General features: G+C 37.5%; 1 non-coding gene across 1 annotated transcript; it reads right to left on the minus strand.

Moving 5' to 3' along the window:
* Positions 1 to 2,719: 2,719 nt before the first annotated feature.
* LOC117201912 (small nucleolar RNA SNORD91 family) lies at positions 2,720 to 2,813 on the minus strand. Its single transcript, XR_004484057.1, has one exon. It is a non-coding gene; the product is annotated as a small nucleolar RNA SNORD91 family (small nucleolar RNA).
* Between the last annotated feature and the right edge of the window lie 17,943 nt (positions 2,814 to 20,756).

Raw genomic sequence — 20,756 nt, forward strand, 5'->3', positions numbered from 1 at the left:
CCTACTTGACATGAGAATTAAGATACTGGAACAGAGTGAGCAAGTAAGGCATGAAACATAGAATTCTTTGTCCACTTAGGATACAGTACAATTTCATGGCAGTTCACTCTTTGAAACCCTTCAATGAATTCTCACTGTATGAAGGAGAGAGATTTCCAGGCAGTTGTCCAAGTGTTACACTCTATAGGCCAAAAAACAATTTGAAAGGGAAAGAACAAGTAAGAAGGAATAATGAATGACATTGATAAAATAATGCTTTTCATGAAAATCAAGTTTGATCAGGAAGGTAACAGCATGCTCCTCTAGAAATCATGGAGATATCTATGTTACAATTGGCTACAGAAAATCTAGATTAGAGAAGACACAAGTTTTTATTCTGGATCTTCCAAGGAGATATACTCCCTAGGAAGCATCTGAATATGTGACAAGATCTTCAAATAATGCAAGTGTGGTGTTTTATCCAAATGATAAGCAATGTGTCAGAGTCCAGGAGAAGGAGATGGGAAAACATAGCAAAAGAAATAAGGCTGAGGATCCAACACTTAACTTGAAGCAGGTCTAACCCATCAACAAATAAGAAGCCCTACATTAATTACAGCTCCCATTGGAAACAATTCAGCATCTACTTATGCTTGTTTGTTGTTATCCTCTTTTAAAATTTTTATTGTCCTCTTTATCACTACCCGAACACATACTCATTAAAGATCCTAAAGATCATGTTCGTTCTCTACTCCAGATCTGCCTGATTCCAGACAGAATCTGAGCATCCTGCTTTTTAAAAAAAATATGTATTTATTTGTTTAAATTATTTATTTATTTTGGCTGCTCCAAATCTTAGTTGCGGCATGCGGGATATTTAGTTGCAGCATGAGGACTCTTAGTTGCAGCATGCAAACTCTTAGTTGTGGCATGCATGTGGGATCTAGTTCCCCAACCAGGGATCAAACCGGGGCCCCCCACATTGGGAGCGTGGAGTCCTACCCATTGGACCACCAGGGAAGTCCCTGAGCATCCTGCTTTTGGATCCATCAACCCTTTCCATCTCTGGCCAGGACAGTAGTACCTTTATCCCAACAGAGTCATCAGTAAGCCCAAACCCCAGCACCTATCCACATAGTCTCTGTCACAGAATTCTAGCCTTTAAACACGAAGGCTCACACAGAGGACAGGGCACCCATGTGACGCATCAGTTCATAAAGAAATCTGAAACACATAGAGGAGAAATGGAATATGACGGTGAAAATATATGGTAGAAGGTGGGCCAATCTCAGGCAGAGCTCAGTTGATAAAGGAGATAATAATCAATGATTAAGCATATAATTGTTTCCAAGAGAAGTAAAAACATGGACCGACAATCCTAAACCTAGAGCCATAAGAATAGGAGCAAAGCAGGGGGTGTTATAGTGAGTGGAAGAGAGACAGTATCAAAAGTACAGCAGCAGAAGAGAGTTCTATAAAAAAAAGCCCTCAGAATGCAATTCCTATAACAGAGGATAAAAAACAAAGGAGAGAGGGAAAAAAAGGGAACAGAAATGAATATGTAAACTGCCATTAGACAAAAGACTAGCAGTCTGAGCAGTGTCAGGTTTCACTTAGTATTAGTTATATAATTCTCCCACTAACAGGGCCTCTCCCCAGAGAGAAGGCCATCATCTATGTCTTAATTTAATAAATATGGCCAAAAGAATGAGCACATTTCTCATAATAATTGGTTCATAATATTTGGTTCATGAATGGGCCTCGGGGGTCCCTACACACTGCAAGTCTTCCTGCCCCAGTCAGCCAGAGCCATCTTCTACAAACACAGTCCTGATTATGACCTTTTTCTGTTTAAAATCTTCCCTCATTCACTCCCGCTAAGACAAGATCATACTCCTATTCCTGGAATTCAGAGTTCTCTGGTATCTGGCCTACAACTCTTTCCAACATTTATTTTCTCTCCTAATTCTACTTTCCACATTTTCTACTCCAGCCAAGTTGAACTGCCAATCATTCCCTATGCATACATTTCTACAAGTTCCTCAGTCTTCACAGCTTTTCCATACTATTTCCTACTCAGTCTTAGGTATCATTCATGACATGTTTCAAATGCCAATTTTTCTATGAAGAAAATTTCAAGTAGGTCCTGGCTTCCCCTAATTCCCACAGAATTTCATATGTATCTTATGAATTTTTCTCTCTCTGCCCTGTATTAATTGTATGTAAGTGGATGGATCGATGGGTAAATTCATACATCCTAAGATATTTCTACTACTACTGTAAATGAGAGCTAAAGACTATCTATGTGAAGTGCCTCTGAAGTCAGAGAAATCTGTGCTTGAAGCCAGTTTCCATTAGTTTTCTAGTTGTGACGTTAAGTAAGGTTTACTTAACCTCTTTTAATTTATCTTATCTGTTAAAGAAGGAGAAGGAGGAGAAGGAAAGTAAAGAAAAAAGAAAAAAAAGATGAAAGATACTAATAACATATTTAGCATAGTTCTTGGGAAAATATATTCAATTAACATTAGTTATTAACAATACCAATATTATCAATTAGCATTATTGTAATTATTAGCAGTAAACCCTTTCAGGTTGAGTTTTTTACACTCCATGATGCCAGGTACTATACAAGATACTCAAACTTATATTTGCTGAATGGGGGGTTATCTGTTCTGTTTCAATTATAAAAATCAATAGAACAAGAGTATGCTCAGAATTAAAGGAATTTTGGGTAACATAACAGAAATGGAACTTGAAAATGAAAGGGGTTGCATAACTGGGATGCTTCAGACAGGTTCAGACATTTTTTAATAGAAACATTATTGGTTGAAAGGGGCATTCTTAAAACAAGGATGTGATAGGGCTTCCCTGGTGGTGCAGTGGTTGAGAGTCCGCCTGCCGATGCAGGGGACACGGGTTCGTGCCCTGGTCCGGGAAGATCCCACATGCTGCGGAGCGGCTGGGCCCGTGAGCCATGGCCGCTGAGCTTGCGCGTCCGGAGCCTGTGCTCCGCAACGGGAGAGGTCACAGCAGTGAGAGGCCCGCGTACCAAAAAAAAAAACCAAACAAATAAGGATGTGATAAAGAAGGTAGCAGAGTGGAGCATAAAGATCGGTAACAAAAAATGAATAATTCTAGAAAAACTGTCCACAATGCAATAACCATAAAATAGAGAAATTGATAAATTAGAGCAGGTGTTCATAATATTTGGTTCATGAATGGGCCTCGGGGGTCCATGAACCTCCTGAAATTGTGTGCAGTATTTGTAAATGAGAAAGAAGCCTTGCTTTCATCAGATTCTCAAAAGGATTTATGACTCAAAAAAGGAACACTTTCTTGAGAATGAGCATATCAGAAAGGTCAATTAGAGATCACACAGAATAAGATGATAAAATTCTGCTTAATGTAGGCGTGTTGTTTGGAACGCTTAACGTGCACTGTGAGTGATTGCTAACGTGAAGCTCTTAAATAGAAAACAAAGGGAATTGTGGTCTTAAGGATGAAAAACATCTGCCTTTTACCTCCCTTCTGGGAGAGCAAAAATTATTAATTCGGGAGTGTGGAAAGTTGTCAGGAGATGAATTAGCTAAAAGGGTGAAGCTCACTGGAAGAAGAGGAAAAAGAAAAATATGGGAAAAAACAAAAATGAAAAATTGTCATGTACAGGAGAAACTAACATGCAGTTGATAGAGAATAGAAAATGCAGCTTGAAAAAAGATGTTAAAAATTTGTACACAATAACAAACAAACAAAAAGCAAATAAGCGTCTTACTGGGATAAAAGAAAACATTGACTCAGAATTACCATAGAGTACATTCTTATAAAGCATTACTCATATCACTTCCTTTCCATGTTAGCTTGGAATGTGTTTTACTGCAAGGATCTGTGAATACATGTAGTCATTTATAATAACTGACATCACCTTAACTGCTTTTCAGATCAATCACTACCGAAACTTATAACTCCTTCGAAACTAAATTGTGTGAATCCCTTAGAATTCTTTAGAAATATTGGAAACTCAAAGTCATTGTAGGATTACAAAGTATTAGTGATATTGACTTATACCACATATTTCGCAAGAAACAAATCTATCTCACTCAGGAACCAGTTGAGAGAAAATAGAACTTTGCAATTGATCTCAATATCTAACAATCATATATTAGCTTTCTGTACATAAAAAAGATATCATTTTCAGCATTTCAGCCATTCTCATCTTTCAAATACTGTGTCCCACTTAAGGTAATCCAATAATACAAAAACTTATAAGAACCAAATTCAATACAAGTTTTCACAATGTATTTTTAGTCTGAATCAGAGATTTAATTAAATCACATGAAAATTTTTCTATTATCTCTTTTGAAACACTGATTATAATGCTATATGTTAAGATTTGAGTAAGATTTGAGTTACAGTTAATCATAGCTCTTAAATGTGTAGAAGAAAGAAGAGAAATATGGTTTATATAGATTAGGAGAGTCCATTTATAAACTAAAGTGTTTCTACAAATGTAGTAGTTTTAAGCGATATGAAGTTGCACAAAACTTTATTTTTATTTATTTTTACTGCAACAGGCAAAGTCAATTATAAAACACTGGCATAAATCCAAAACCCTAGGGACTTCTTTGCTAATGTAATACTGGATTCCTGAAATCAAGAGGAAAGTCCATTGGGAAACACTGCTGCCGAAGACTTTGCCTCTGGAAAATCAACTTATATCAGGAATTACAGTTCCAACTGAATAGAAGTCAAATGCCGAGCCCAGAACCAACTACATAATTTGTAGGGCCTAGTGCATAATGAGAATGCTGAACCCCTTGTTCAAAAATTATTAAGAATTCCAAATTGGTGACAGCAGAACATTAACAAAACCAATGCAGGGCCCTGTGTGGCTGTTTAGGTTACATGACCATGAAGTGGATCCTGCTGTGCACCATCTTCATAAGCCTAGTCAGAGTTCTCTAGAATCAGATACTATGATCTTTTATATGGTACTTTAGGCACCAATGAAAAGTTCAAATTTCCATTACAAAAGAACTTAAGTACTACATTGATAAGAGATTTAATAACTGAGTTATAATCTTTGTGTGTGTGTATGTGTTACAGAAGATTCAAGCAGCTTCATACATACCTTCAGGTGGCCTAAAGGTGAAACAGAAGACATGAGAACTTTCTTGAACTCTTGGCAGTGATGTGTAATCTTTTCCAACTAAAGACAACAGTTTCCTAGGGAGATATCAAGTCGATGATAAAGGCAGTACTTAGGAAGAGGGAGCTCTGTAGAAACAAGTCTTTAAAAGCTTTTGACCCCAAGATGATATAACATATAAAATCTTGGACCCAAAGTCTCTATGGTAGAACTCGAGGGGGAATTTGAAATCAAAGATTCGAGGAAAATTTTTAAAAAACATGACAGAAATTGTCAAATCTGACTGTGAAGAGTTAATAAAAGTCACTGTCTTCCCTGGTGTTTAAGTCCCTTTTTTCATAAAGTGTTAAGTTTTAATAGACAAGTGATCTCATTTCAAACTAAGATTCCATAAGCATATACTCATAGATGCACATGCATACACATGCATATATTTTAATCTAAGTGGCTACAATCAAGGGAGTTACCATCTGTTGAGGTGTACTTTTGTTGGAAGGTGAAAGTTGTAGTTATAAATAAAGCTTTGGAACATCACATCTGCAATCATAAAAGTAAATATAAAAATGACAAAATCCCCTCGAATCAGAATGAATACAAATAGCACCCACAATTTTTTTAACTAAAGATATGAACCCCTTTCATCTGAATAACCAACTCTTGTTATACAGAATTATCTAACGTGGATCTGGCTGACTTCAAAGCTTATTACCTACATATATCTTCATTTCTTCCATATTTTAGAAATCAGAGTTTATCAAGGAAAACTGTAGCATAGCTGTAGGGAATTCTTAAGATACCGTACTACCCTCAGTCACAGCCTATATTATCCTGATTTAGAGTCTAAGTTAGATTTAAGAAATTCTCATATTTATATGAATATAAGTAATGATAACTTACATTTATTCATCACTGACTTACCACAGTATACCAGGAACTGTACTATTCTCTATGCACAACACTTTTAATCTTCAAAATATTTTTGAGATGGTGCTGGTAAGATCTGTATTTTACAAATAAGGAAACTGAGGTCTAGAGGGATTACTGAACCTGTCCAAAATCCCATAGCTAGTACATAATGTAGGAATCGAATTTGGCTGTAATAGAGACCTAAAAACACTGACTTAAACAAATGAAGGTTTACAATTTTTCCCCTGTAGAAAGAAGTCTAGAAGCAAGTGTTTGCAACTCAGGAAGAAGCTCATGAAACTGGATGTTAACTTGAATGTTTTCATCAGCAAAAGGACAAAAAGGGAAGTAAGACAGGCATCCTCATAGATAATTCAAAGTAGGCAGCTGAGAAACAATAAGAATATCAATGTACAGGATATTACTCATATCAAAAATATAAGGTGACCAATATTGTGATGGCCAGAAGAAATTATTTTTTTTCCTCTTTCAAAAAATTCTTGCGAAGTTAGTGGAGGGCTGTGAGTTTACTCTCCATCCAGCTTTTGCCCCTCATCCCAAGACATAAGCTTCAATGAAGCCATGCAGAGAGCTTGAGATGGATTCCAGGAGTTAGGAGGTATACAGCGGACATGTGCCTGCCAAGAGCTTGAGGACTTTAAAGGTAAGAATTCTCCTGGAAAATGACCACCTGGCTACCCTCAGGGTTGACAGTCCAGTGGAGAGCTCTGTTGAGCTAAGCTGAATCATTCAGGACTCCTACCTGAGCTAGAAAACACAGGCCCAATGAGCTTCTTTGCACCTTACCCCTAAACCCACACACCAATATTTGACATTACTACTCTGATGCCAGGAATGCATGGTCCAGAAGAATGATCACAGTCAACGACATGAAAACTATGGCAAAAGTGCACTAAGGTTTAGAACACTTTCTTTGGCTCCCAAGTTTGCAACCAATTGAGAAATAGAAATAGGTTTTAAGCACATGGAAAGCACAAGGTCAGTAATAAAGCTGATTGGAGAATGTGGCTTTAGATGAGCCTGTGTTTTTTTTTGTTTTTTTGTTTTTATCTCACATCAGTCACCAGCATGAACGCTGGACAACCCAAGGCCTCCTTCATAGAAGCCGAGCTGACCCCAAGGAGAGGCAGAGAAGGAAAAGGCCCTGTGGAGAGGCTAGTTCTGAGAATGAATGAGCCCGGAGGGGCTGAGCTCAGGGCACTGAGTTCGTGCTGACTGGCTCACTGCCTGACTCCAGTCATTCCTCCAGCCCTGGGCAAGGTGAGTGAAGTCACAGATAAGTTGCAGGCACTTCTCCCAAACCTTTCCTTTATGGAAACACAGAGCATGGAGAATAAGTCTTTCCCCCAGCATCAATGTTTGAAGTTTTCAGAAGAGGAAGTTGGAGCTACAGTAGTTCATAGTATGGACTCTGAGCTGTGCTGCTTGAGTTTAAATTCTGACTACTCTCTCACCTCCTAGCAAAGTACAATGTCCACAATGTCTCTTCTTTAATATGGGGCTAATCAAGTCTCTCTCATAGGCTTGTCATAAAAACTAAATTAGTTAAGAAATATAAAGCATTTAGTGCCTAGAAAATATTGTACTCAATATGGGTTAATCGTAATTCATTTATCTTGTTCAAATGCTGTTATTTCTCTCTATCTATATATTTCAGCTGTGAATCATCTTTGAAACATTTTATAAATGCCAGCAAACCATCACATTTTCATTATTGAAGATTATCTAAAACATCATCACCTGCCTTATTTTATTTTATTTTCATCTGAGCATAAGGAAGGAAATCAATTGAATAGAGATAGTATGCTATAGCTTGTAGGTACAGATTTTTCAGGGGTTTTCTTTTTGCTATTGCGCTTATGGAGATTTGAACTTGCAGATCTCTGGGTGATGAATTGCGAGCAAAACTAAAAATTAAAACCATATAAAACAATGCAAATTTTGAAGTTGGATAATAGTGTCCAAATTCTTTATTTACAGTTTTATCTGACTGCTCATGGAGCCCTAAATAATTTGCCCACTGGGACAGAATTTTCCACCAAAGTTTGTGTTTAATCCGCAACTACAGACACATCAGGTGGCCTGTGCAAGTGCATGGTGAAATCGGCAACTTTGCTTGCTTCGAGCAAGCAAAATCATCAAGACAATGTTGAAAGGTTTGTTGTGCCTGACTCTGGACAGTGAAAGATCGGATATACTTTGGCATTCTTAAAATGCTGTTTATTGGACTTCTTGGTGTTTGTAAGAGGTAACTGTCCAAGATCACACAGCCCTCCCAACCTCATGCACATGCATGTACACACACACAAACACACAAACACACAGTCATACACACTGACAGTTCTGACAACTGATTGTATCAATGAGGAGAAAACAGACTGGTGTTTTTCAAAAGGATGTTTTTATTGGATTTCAGTAGGAAAAGGACACTAAGAATCAAATCAAATCCATTAGAGAATCTGAAATTCAAACCCATGGAGATCGTGAATCAATAATATCCAAGGGTCAGCAGCAAGACTGAGGCTGTACAGTGAAGGAGCTAAGAGCAGGGACTCGGGGAACAGAATGCCTGGGTTCAAATCCTAATTTTGTCACTTACCAGCCTGTGTGACATTTGTGAAATTACCCTCTCTGAACTAAAGTACTGTACAGTCAGGCCATTCGAGATGGCTGTTCTCTTGCCTCTGTACATCCTCTGCTGAATCAATCCCTGCTTCACTTACATGATTATCCAATCCTCTTAATTATAGGGCTTAACCAGTACTTCCTATGTGCTTGCCTCCTGCCCCAGCCACTGGTTTCCCTGGTAAGTGGTGAGCCAACCTGACGTCAATTCCCCATATAATCTGTAACCTCTTTCTCCCCCAGGTGGCAAAGATTGTTGCCATGTTCTGCCTGCCATATGCCATGCATGGTGGGGTGTTACTCCAAGACCTTTTCCTTCAGACTTGCAAGACCTTAAATGTAAATGGATTAAATGCTCCGACCAAAAGACACAGACTAGCTGAATGGATACAGAACCAAGACCCATATATATGCTGTCTACAAGAGATCCCTATCCAATAAATCACTGATGCCTGTCGCCGTCTCTGGGCTCTTTCTTTGGTCTCATATCTGGGCTATTACAAGGCTTGCAGGACTGCCCAACAAGTACACGAATCTGTAAAATGGAGATACTAATAGTACCTACATCTGTATATTGGAGATAATAATATAATTTACCTTAGAAGATTGCTCACCTTCAAAAGGGTGAAAATGGTAGGACCCACCTCATAAGGTTACCATGAAGATTAGAAGTTGATACATATACAGGCCTATAGTGAGCATTAAGTAAGCATTCATTCTGATTGCTATTAATATTATCAAAGAATCAAAAATGAGATTGGCATAGGAGCTATTCAGACATAAGCATAGCAGGGCTAGGGAAACCAGGTAATTGACATGGTAACTGGGGAGTAGAGGGGACTTTGGACTCACCTTTATGGACCGTTGAGTGCCTGGCATGTGCCTGGGTCAGGCAGACATACAGTGCCATCAGCAAGGTGGACAGAATGGTTCTGTTTTGTTTTTCTAAAAGTCCAAAGTGTAGCTCCTGGGGAGATTTGGCCTGCAATTTATTCAATGCTGAACCACATGACTTAAAGGTTAGCAGGGATGAATGTCTTTGGTTGAGTCTGTCTTAATATAAAGACCTATTTATTTGCTCCAAGAATAAAGTTTTCATTTAAAGTTAGCCGTTTGAATTCCCATAGACCAAAGTGATCTGGGCACTATGCTTATATTAGCAATTAGTAGTTTAGTTATGTCACCGCCCTCCGTGGCAAAACTCTGTGATACAAACTATAAATCTTCAACATCCCTAAGTTTCTTTATTGGTTATCTGTCTCACAGGTGTTGATATTACACACACACACACGCACGCACACACACACACACACACACACACACTCACACGTAGCCGTACTTTTCCTAATAATAAAATCAAAGCTATTAGCTACTCATTAAATTGTAAAAATGTATATCCGCATCAATGCTAGGATATGATATGTTTCCAGCTGAGGGTATTTCCACTGATTCTCAAGGACTTTTGTATGAGAAGGCAGGATATTTCCTCTTATCGTATTATGTCTATGTTTCTACAGTTTTAGTTGTTCCATGTATCCAGTGTTTGGTTAATTTATCCCATATGACAATTAATGAGAGTTAGAAGTTGGAAGAGAGTATCATCAACTTTTAAAATATATGTTTTAAATATCTTGTCCTAACTTGGAAATCCATTTGAAGTACCTCTGCAATGCATTATGCTCTAGCTTTACAAATAACAACTTTTAAAAATGTCAGTGATTAAACACGTACATAGCATTTTGTAAGCATTCTAAAAAATGCTTTCTAAATTAGTCTTTTCGATAAAAGGTGTTTTTCTCCTCATCAAATATTTAAAAGTGGATTATTAATGCCATAAGTAGGGGGCAAGGAACAGAGAAAGAACTGCTATTCTTTGGCCTAATTAGCTCATTGTCAACTAGTTAGTAGGGTTTCTTATTTAGTACATCTTAGGTTAAGTTATTGGTGTTTCTTTTTGATGAAAAATGGAAAGACAAACCATGTGAGGGGATAACCTCTAGCTCTATATCGTATTTATTATCCTCACTGGTGCAGTAAGTAAGTGAGTGTAGAGGTGTGAAATTCCAGTTGAGAAAAGCATGATGTTTGAAGAGGAAGTGCTGACACAGAGACTACAATTTACAAAAAAATGATTGCTGAAATTTAAAGATTACTTATTAAAAAAAACTAGATATATAATTATGTCATCATCTACATAGTTCACAATTTCCACTAATATAAATAAAGTATATATTTTAAAATATAATTCAATTAGCTACCACAACAATCTGAGTGATCAGTTGTAGAAATCAAGATAATAACTCAACAGGAAATGAACACATTTTTACACTCTCATTTTTGACTACATAGTGATTATGATTTTCCTGTAAACTTACAAATTCACTAATTTAGGTTAGTTAGTAGTTTTATGTGTGGTATGAGAGTTTCCATGTCCCTGATGGATTTATAGCACAGATATATTTAACAAAAATCTGAAAATTTTAAAATTCAGAGGAAATATGCATCACCTTGAGATATCCTGATGCTTTGATATTATTAAAATATTTTACTGGTTTTGATTGACAAAAATGCACTCCAAGGACAATAGGATCTTCTTTATGAGATTGTCACTTTACAGTAAATTAAGAACAAAATAATTATTGTTAACAGGAAACTAACATGATTTAAAGGGCTTTGTGAGAGAATGAAAGCAGCAAGTATGAGTAAGAAATCATTAAAAGCCAGTGGAAAGCCAGGCTGAGTTTCTAAGTGTGAGCATTAAAAATAAATATTTCAGGTACCTCCAGTTTCTGGTCCAGCATGTAAGGAGCTTGGACGTTGTCCATCCAATCGTCACAATAAGGAAAAAGTCTGAACAACCTTAAAATCAACAACTCTTCTTAGATCTGTCAGAGAATTAAGGTCACTTGGCAAGCCACTGCCCTGAAAATTGGAGAATCAGGTGAATACAGAGAGCCATAACTTACCTGAGCAGAAACTCAGAACCAGAAACCTTTGTGGGAACGAGTATTGGGGTAGGAAAACCTAAACTGCAATTGACAAATTGCTGGAAGTTCAGGGTGGACAAGTCTGAGAGCTAAAATTTTCATGGAGGCCCAGTCCTAAGCGGCCCATGCTTTTGCGAGTATTAATTGCAGGAGCCCTACTAGGTTCTCACAGTGAAGATCAGAAAAAAATCCCTTTACTTCCAGCAGGGGGAAGGGAAAGAGGACGTTTTGAAAAATGCCCAGAGTATTCCAGTCTGCTTTAAAAGGCTCTTGTAAAATAGTTCCTTTCCTTAAGAGGAACTATTTTACAAGAGCCTAATCTACTGTGGTTTTATTAGTTTAACAGACCTGGCGGGGTAGAAGGACCCAAATCCAGCCCCCTCTAGCCATCCTGTTTCACCTAAGGAAGGGTAGAGAAGGAGGAATAAAAAACACCTTTGAGGTAATGGCCCAGGGGTAGTCTGGCCCACTAAAAGTTGGACCTAATCATAGGACTGTATAATCCTTCTCCCTCCCACCCCATCCAAACACACACCTTATCACCATGTCACTAAAGGCCTATATCACAGATCTCAACAAGACAACAACCCAGTTCAAAAGTAGGCAAAAGACCTGAATAAACACCTCACCAAAGTAGCAAATAGGTATGTGAAAAGATGCTCAACACTATAAGTCATCAGGGAATTGCAAAGTAAAACAACGAAATACCATCACATGCCTATTAGGATGGCCACAATCCAAAACACCAGCAGTGTTAACGTCAAGAGGAGCAAGTATGTGAGAACTCTGGGAAAAGGAAAAAAAGCAATAGTTACCCTAGAATAAAAAATAAATAGTGCTTCCCTGGTGGCGCAGTGGTTGAGAGTCCGCCTGCCGATGCAGGGGACACGGGTTCGTGCCCCGGTCCGGGAAGATCCCACATGCCGCGGAGCAGCTGGGCCCGTGAGCCATGGCCACTGAGCATGCGCGTCCGGAGCCTGTGCTCCGCAACGGGAGAGGCCACAACAGTGAGAGGCCCGCGTACCAAAAAAAAATAAAAATAAAAAAATGTTAGCATAAATAATACCGGAACTCTTTTCCTTGCATAAGTTATAGTATTTTAAATCTACATCTGTTTTTAAAATAAGTGTATTAGGGTCTTCTAATGCTTACTAATAAAAAGTAATTGATTCATTTCTCTATTGTTTTTAGATAGTCTGGGCTAGATTTAATATTTGATCATTATTATTTAGTCTGTCTCTATTTGAAACAAATCCTACTACTATAATTTCTGCAGCCAGGAGAATGTGTTTGGCTTATTCCTCCTAATACTTTAAATAATGAAATTGTTCATTAGTAATATCTGACAATGAGAAATGTAGTAAAATACGACGTGTTTAAAAGGTGCTAATTAAAGCTACAAATGACAACAGCAGACTCTGAAGTGCATGAGTCATTAGCAATTCCAGTTGGTGTACTTTTTGGTCGGCCTTCAGTTGCGCAGTCATCCTAAAGGGAGTAGCACCTCAATGCTCTGGAATTGCCTAGGTGTGGTTTTGCCCAGAGCAGAGGGATGGACTGATTGATCTCTGGGAGGTTCTTCCCACCCCAGAGTCTCAGATGGTTAAAATTTGCAATTTAAATAAGCTTATTGCAATCCCTCTGCCCTTGATCCCTCCTCTCCCATCCATGATTAAGTGATACCTTGACTCCTTTGCACTTTCCCAACATCTCTCAAGTTGATGCCTGTCAGGATTCTGGATCCTCCCTTAGTCTTCCTTTCACAATAATTTAAGTGTTGATTCAGTGGGACGGAGAAGAGGCAAAAGAGGGTACACAGTTTGAACACACGGAAGAACTTTAAATTCCAGCCAGTGAACCCATTTTTCTTTAACATAATTCGAAAGGATTGAGACAGGGAAAGCTCTCCGCTTAGAACATACTTTAAAGAAATAAATCTAATTACCATGTCCCATGGAAATGTCATACAGATGATATATATTACATATATATGTATATACACACACATATATATATACTTCATATATATATATATATATATATATATATATATATATATATATATGAGAATATTTATATAGACCTGCCCTAACCTGGAATCTCAATGCCATTTACAGAATCTGGTGAATGAGAATAATGGCCTGGGACTCATGGTTGAAGCAAGAAAGAAAATTGGCAGTGACTCAAGAAGGCAGTCAATGAGAAGAGGCCATACTTTTACAATAGCATAGAAAATGCTATTATTTACATATATCTCCATAATTCCACACCACCTTCTACGCACCTACCTCTTTTCAAGGCTGAATGACTTGAATTCAGCTGAATCATTATGTTCATATTCACATATTGATCAATTTTCATGCCACTCAATAACAATGGTTATTTATTGTTATTAGCAATATTCTTATATCCTATCATAATTATCCTTCAAGGATGGTTTTCATACTTGTATTGATCTGTATTTAATGTTATAAATATGATGAGGAGGTGGGAGGAGGAGGAAGAGAGAACACATCAAGATTTTCTCTACTTCTCATGTCCCCTAAGTACAGCCCTCATATAACAAGTTCTTTTGGTCTATTCCACCATGCCACATTACTCTAACATGACATGTCACAGTCATCTCTGCAGCTGTTTCCTCCTGGAGGGAAATACGGTCCTTTAGTGAATCCTGGACTCCCTTCACCCAGTTTTCCATCCGTAACATCGGCCCGAGGATCTCAGTCTGTAACGTGTGTCTACTTGGTGGCAGGAGATGCTCACCAAGACCAAGGCATCCTGTGACTTTGGATCAGCCTGTACTTCTAAAAGTCAACTTAGTCAAGTCTAGACTTCCAGAACAATTTGGGAGATGGAGCCAGAGAAAGGGAGCAGCTCTATGCAGGGGAACGTGCTCTGGGCTTTTATTTGGAAGACATAGCGTTTATGAGAATTGCTGTCACTTTCAGCTGAGCCATAACTAGCAGGCCTCACACACTGTGAATGCAGAGCAGCCATTTGTGCTTTGGGACTTTCCAGCTTAACAGCTTCCCACTTCATCATGTACTGGGAGGCAGAGCTATTTAAGCAGATGACAACAGAAGTGATAAAGATGGTAAAGAAAACTGATAAAGAACCATGTAAAGAAACATGTTCCCCCCCAGCACTTTCCCTTCCTTTCTTCCTTTTCTGTTTTTCCTGATTTCCTTCCTTCCTTCTTCCTTTTACATCAAAACTACTCTTTATTTTCAAAGTTCAGTAACATAAAACAGATAGAAGCATATTTTCAAAAGCAGAGCTCTGTCCATCTATTGAAATCTCTGTCTTGTCTGTGCTATCGTTTTGAAAGGTAGGTTACCTAATTCAGATTTGCAGTGGAATAAATCATGAGAGAAGGTTTTCCAGAAGTGTGAATATATTCTCTGAGTTTTTTAAAATGCCTTGTTATTTAGCAAGTCATTGAAGTGTGTGAGCTTTAGAGACAGAAAAGCAACCTATGCAAAGGCACAGAGCAGTATTAACATGGTTAGGACTGTATCAGTCAAGACAGGCCAGGTTATGCTGTGGCAACAAATGGTCCTCAAACATCAGTGAGTTATGACCACAAAGCTTTATTTCTCAGGCACAATACACACTATCAGTGGTTGGCAAGGGGGCTCTGCCTACTGTTAGATCGTAAGAACTCAGGTTAATGGAGGGACCATTGTCTTGAATGTTATTGATTCTTGTGCCAGAGGAATAAGAAAAGGGTCTTTGGTAGGTCATTAAGATGTTAGCCCCAAAGCGACATGTATAACTTCCAATTATAACTCATCCCTTAGACATGGTCATATAATGCTCATCCAAACTCAAGATTGCTAGAAAGTGCATTCTAATCTGATGCCCATGAGATGGAGAAACCAGAAGTAGTTTCCTATCCAGAGAATGTACAGAAAAATCCAAAAAGTCTGTTACAAAAAATGTGTTTAAACAATGGCAATATCCATTGTAATAAGTGTATAATATTCCAACAACATAGCTCTGAATATGTAAACCCCACTTGTAAACAAGTCAATCACATTGCTTTACAGTAAAACTTAAAAACTGAAAACATTATGCTATGTACATATAAATTAAACTCTACATAAAATAAATTTAATTTAAAGTCACAACACTGTAATTTTAAAGGCATTTAATGCTAAAATATTTTTCTACTTAAATCCTACTGGGATTAACAACTACTAAATAAGCCTATCAGCAATGTTTAGAAATGTTTAGCTACCACAAAATGTCTATACAAAAGAATCTTACAATAAATTGGATTGATGGGGATAAATACAAAGACTATTATCTCTTTTTTTTAATGAAGTATACTTGATGTACAATATTATGTAATTTACAGATGTACAATACAGAGATTCAAAATATTTAAAGATTATGTTCCATTTATAGTTATTATAAAATACTGGCTATATTCCCTGAATTGTACTGTGTATCCTTGTAGCTTATTTTATATGTAATACTTTATGTCTCTTAATCTCCTACACCTAATATGCCCCTGCCCCCTTCCCTCTCCTTACTGGTAACCAATCGTTTGTCCTCTATATCTGTGAGCCAGTTTCTTTTTTGTTATATTCATTAGTTTGTTTTAATTTTTAGATTCCACATATTAGTGATATCATACAGTATTTGTCTTACTCTGTCTGACTTATTTCACTTAGCGTTATACCCTCCAAGTCTATCCATGTTGCTGCAAATGGCAAAATTTAATTCTTTCTTAGGGCTGAGTAGTATTCCATTGTATGTATATATATATGTATATATATATGTATATATATATATATTACAGTTAAAAGCATTTAATAATATGCTTATTGTAATGAAGGTAACATTCAGACTTTCAGAAAACCAAAATCTGACTCATAAAAAAGTAGGGAAACAGGATGTAAAGGATGTGAATGGATGCTGGGGTAAATATATATATATATATATATATATATATATGTGTGTGTGTGTGTGTGTGTGTGTGTGTGTGTGTATATATACCAAATCTTCTTTATCCATTCATCTGTTGATGGATACTTAGGTTGCTTCCATACCTTAGCAATTGTAACTAATGCTGCTATGAGCACTGGGGTGCATATATCTTTTCAAATTAGTGTTTTTGTTCAGATATATATCTAGGAGTCGAATTGCTAGGACATGTGGTAGTTCTATTTTTAGTTTTTTGAGAAACCTCCATACTGTTTTCCACAGTGGCTGCACCAACTTAGATTCCCTGCAACAGTGTACAAAGGTTCCTTTTCCTCCACATACGCACTCACATTTATTATTTGTGTTCTTTATGATGATAGCCATTCTGACAGGTATGAGGTGAGAGCTCATTGTAGTTTTGATTTGCAATCTCTAATAATTAGCAATGTTGAGCAGCTTTTCATGTGCCAGTTGACCATCTGCATGTCCTCTTTGAAAAAATGTCTATTCAATTCTTCTTCCTAGTTTTAATCACAGTTTCTTTTGTTTGTATGGTTTTTTTGATGTTGAGTTGTATGAGCTGTTTATATATGTTGGATTATTAATCCCTTATCAGTTGTATCATTTGCAAATATATTCTCCCATTCAGTATGTTGTCTTTTCATTTTGTCAATGGTTTCCTTTGCTGTGCCAAAGGTTTTTGAGTTTAATTAGGTCCATTTGTTTATTTCTGCTCTTATTTCCTTTGCTTTAGGAGACAGATCAAAAAAATATTGCTGTGATTTATGTCAAAGAGTGTTCTGCTTATGTTTTCCTCTAGGAGTTTTATTGTTTCTCATCTTACATTTAGGTCTTTAATCCATTTTGATTTTTTTAACTTTCTAAAATAACTTTATTGAGATATAATTTGCATACATACCATACATTTTACCTATTTAACATGCATAATTCAATGGCTTTGGGTATTTTTTTACATTTTTTAAAATTGAAGTATAGTTGATTTACAGTGTTGTGTTAGTTTCAGGTGTACAGCAAAGTGATTCAGTTATACATTCATATACATCTATTGTTTTCAGATTCTTTTCCCTTGTAGGTTATTACAAAATATTGAGTATACTTCCCTGTGCTATACAGTAGGTCCTTGTTGGTTACCTCTTTTATGTATAATAGTGTGTATATGTAAATCCCAAACTCCTAGTTTAGCCCTTCCCCACCTTTCCCCTTTGGTAACCATAAGTTTGCTTTCTATGTCTGTGGGTCTATTTCTGTTTTGTAAGTAAATTCATTTGTATCATTTTTTTTAGATTCCACATAAAAGTGATATCATATGATATTTATTTTATTTTTGTATGTGGTGTTAGAGAATATTCTAATTTCATTATTTTACATGTAGCTGTCCAATTTTCCCAGCACCACTTATTGAAGAGACTGTCTTTTCTCCATTGTATATTCTTGCCTCCTTTGTCATAGACCATAAGTAAGTGGGTTTATTTCTGGGCTCTCTATTCTGCTCCATTGAGCTATGTGTCTGTTTTTGTGCCAGTGCCATACTGTTTTGATTACTGTAGCTTTGTCGTATTGTCTGAAGTCAGGGAGTGTGATTCTTCCAGCTCTGTTTTTCTCTCTCAATACTGTTTTTGTTATTCAGAGTCTCTTGTATTTCCATACAGATTTTTAAATTATTTGTTATATTTCTGTGAAAAATGTCACTGGTATTTTGATAGAGATTGCATTGAAGCTGTAGATTGCCTTGGGTAGTATAGTCATTTTAACAACATTAATTCTTCCAATCCAAGAACACAGTACATCTTTCCATCTGTTTGTGTCATCTTCAACTTCTTTCATCAGTTTCTTATAGTTTTCTGAGTACAGGTCTTTTACTGTCTTAAGTAGGCTTATTCTTAGACATTTTATTTTTTGTTGTGACGGTAATGGGATTGTCTCCTTAATTTTTCTTTCTGAGAGTTCATTCTTAGTGTATAGAAATGCAACTGATTTCTGTATATTAATTTTGTATCCTGCAATTTTACCAAATTCATTGACGAGCTCTAGTAGTTTTCTGGTAGCATCTTCAGGATTTTCTATGTATAGTATTGTGTCATCTACAAACAGTAACAGTTTTACTTCCTCATTTCCAATCTGGTTTCCTTTTATTTCTTTTTCTTCTCTGATTGCTGTGGCTATGACTTCCAATACTATGTTGAATAAAAGTGGTGAGAGTGGATATCCTTGTCTTGTTCCTGATCTTGGATGAAATGCTTTCAGCTTTTCAATGCTTATAGTAACATGTTCTTTCTAGGATTTGAAGATTACAAGAGGTCATATTTTGAAAAATATACTGGATTTGTAGGATTATATATATGCCGAAATCTGAGAATGATGTTACCTACAGATATAATCAAATAGTCCTTTATGGCAACAGCAGAAGAAAATCATGTGTCTTTCTTACTAGGAATATTATATCATCAGATGTCAGGATTTAAACTTTACTCTCATGATTTTTAGTGACGTAAGTCTGTTCATTAGATATTTTTCTGAGACACGGTCTCAGATCTGTAATACAGAGATAATAAGATTCATCTCATAGGATTATAGGAATTAAATGTAATAATAGCATATAAAAGTGCCTAGTTGTCTCTACAGAATAGACAGTAAATAGCAATACCTTTTCTTTCTAGTCCCTTCTTGAAGCTGTGTATATTTTTCCTTTATACATGACTGATTTTCCAAAAATTTTGTATCTACAGCTTCTTAGCAAAGCTATTTCTTTTAGATTAATGTCCTGATCAAATCCACTTCCTCTCAACTGGGTTTCAAGGAGACAATCTATGATTGGTCTCCTTATTACTGCTCAGTTATCTCTATTCCACAGCCACCCAACTAGACACTGATTTACTGATCACCCACAATATACTGGGGAGGCACTGAGCCAGGCCAACTCTAAAGGCTGAAAATCCTGGAGATGCTGAAATACTATTCCCAGAACAAATCTACACAGCAATAAGCATACAGTAACTTTAGGCTTATTCTAAAACAGTTTCCCAGATCACAGAACTGAAAACTTTGTCCAGGATATCTTTGAGACTATAATCTTTGTCAATGATCTCTCCTCTCCTTCTCAGTTGTGTTTCCTTAATTTTTCTGGATTTTCAGTAGAGAGAAGAGCAGCAACGGATATTTCATCATTAAAATTGTCAAAGTTATGGTGTTAGGGCAGCTACAACTTTTTTGCCTCTCACTGTTGTGGCTTCTCCCGTTGCAGAGCACAGGCTTCAGACACGCAGATGGAGCGGCCATGGCTCATGGGTCCAGCCGCTCCACAGCATGTGGGATCTTCCCAAACTGGGGCGCAAACCTGTGTCCCCTGCATCAGCAGGCAGACTCTCAACCACTGCGCCACCAGGGAAGCCTGGCAGCTACAACTTTTAACTTCATATTCACCTCCCTTCCCAAACAATGATCTTCTGGTTTTTAAGGAAATGAAGGTAGCTCCTCACACAGAGGTGGTAATCCCAATGTAGAAGAGGCTGTACATTCTAATGTTCATGCATTCATTTCATTTAGGTAACTTTCAAATGTGGATAAGGAGCTTGGGTCAAAGGTAACAAAAGTTTGTGAAATGTTGGTAGCATAACAAGATACCAAGCACTTAATAATAGTCACTGAGAAAATAGTCCTCAAAATCCCAGGGAGATTTTTCAATGCAATGACAAATTCAAGAATGCATCGAGTGGGAGGGAGCTGTGAAGGAGGAAAGGTTTCCACACATTAGGAAACCCCTTCGCGGGCGGAGACTGCGGGTGGCGGAGGGGGAAAGCTTCGGAGACGCGCAGGAGAGCACAGCAACAGGGGTGCGGGGGGTAAAGCGGCGAGATTCCCACACAGAGGATCGGTGCCGACCCGCACTCACCAGCCCGAAAGGCTTGTCCGCTAACCCACCGGGGCCGGCGGGGCTGGAAGCTGAGGCTCCGGCTTTGGTCAGAGCACAGGGAGAACACTGGGGTTGGCAGCGTGAACACAGCCTGCAGGGGGCTAGTGCACCACAGCTAGCCGGGAGGGAGTCCGGGGTAAAGTCTGAACCTGCCGAAGAGGCAAGAGACTTTTTCTTCCCTGTTTGTTTCCTGTGCATGAGGAGAGGGGATTAAGAGCGCTGCTTAAAG

The sequence above is a fragment of the Orcinus orca genome, chromosome 7 (assembly GCF_937001465.1).
Source record: "Orcinus orca chromosome 7, mOrcOrc1.1, whole genome shotgun sequence".
In the NCBI taxonomy this organism is placed as follows: Eukaryota; Metazoa; Chordata; class Mammalia; order Artiodactyla; family Delphinidae; genus Orcinus; species Orcinus orca.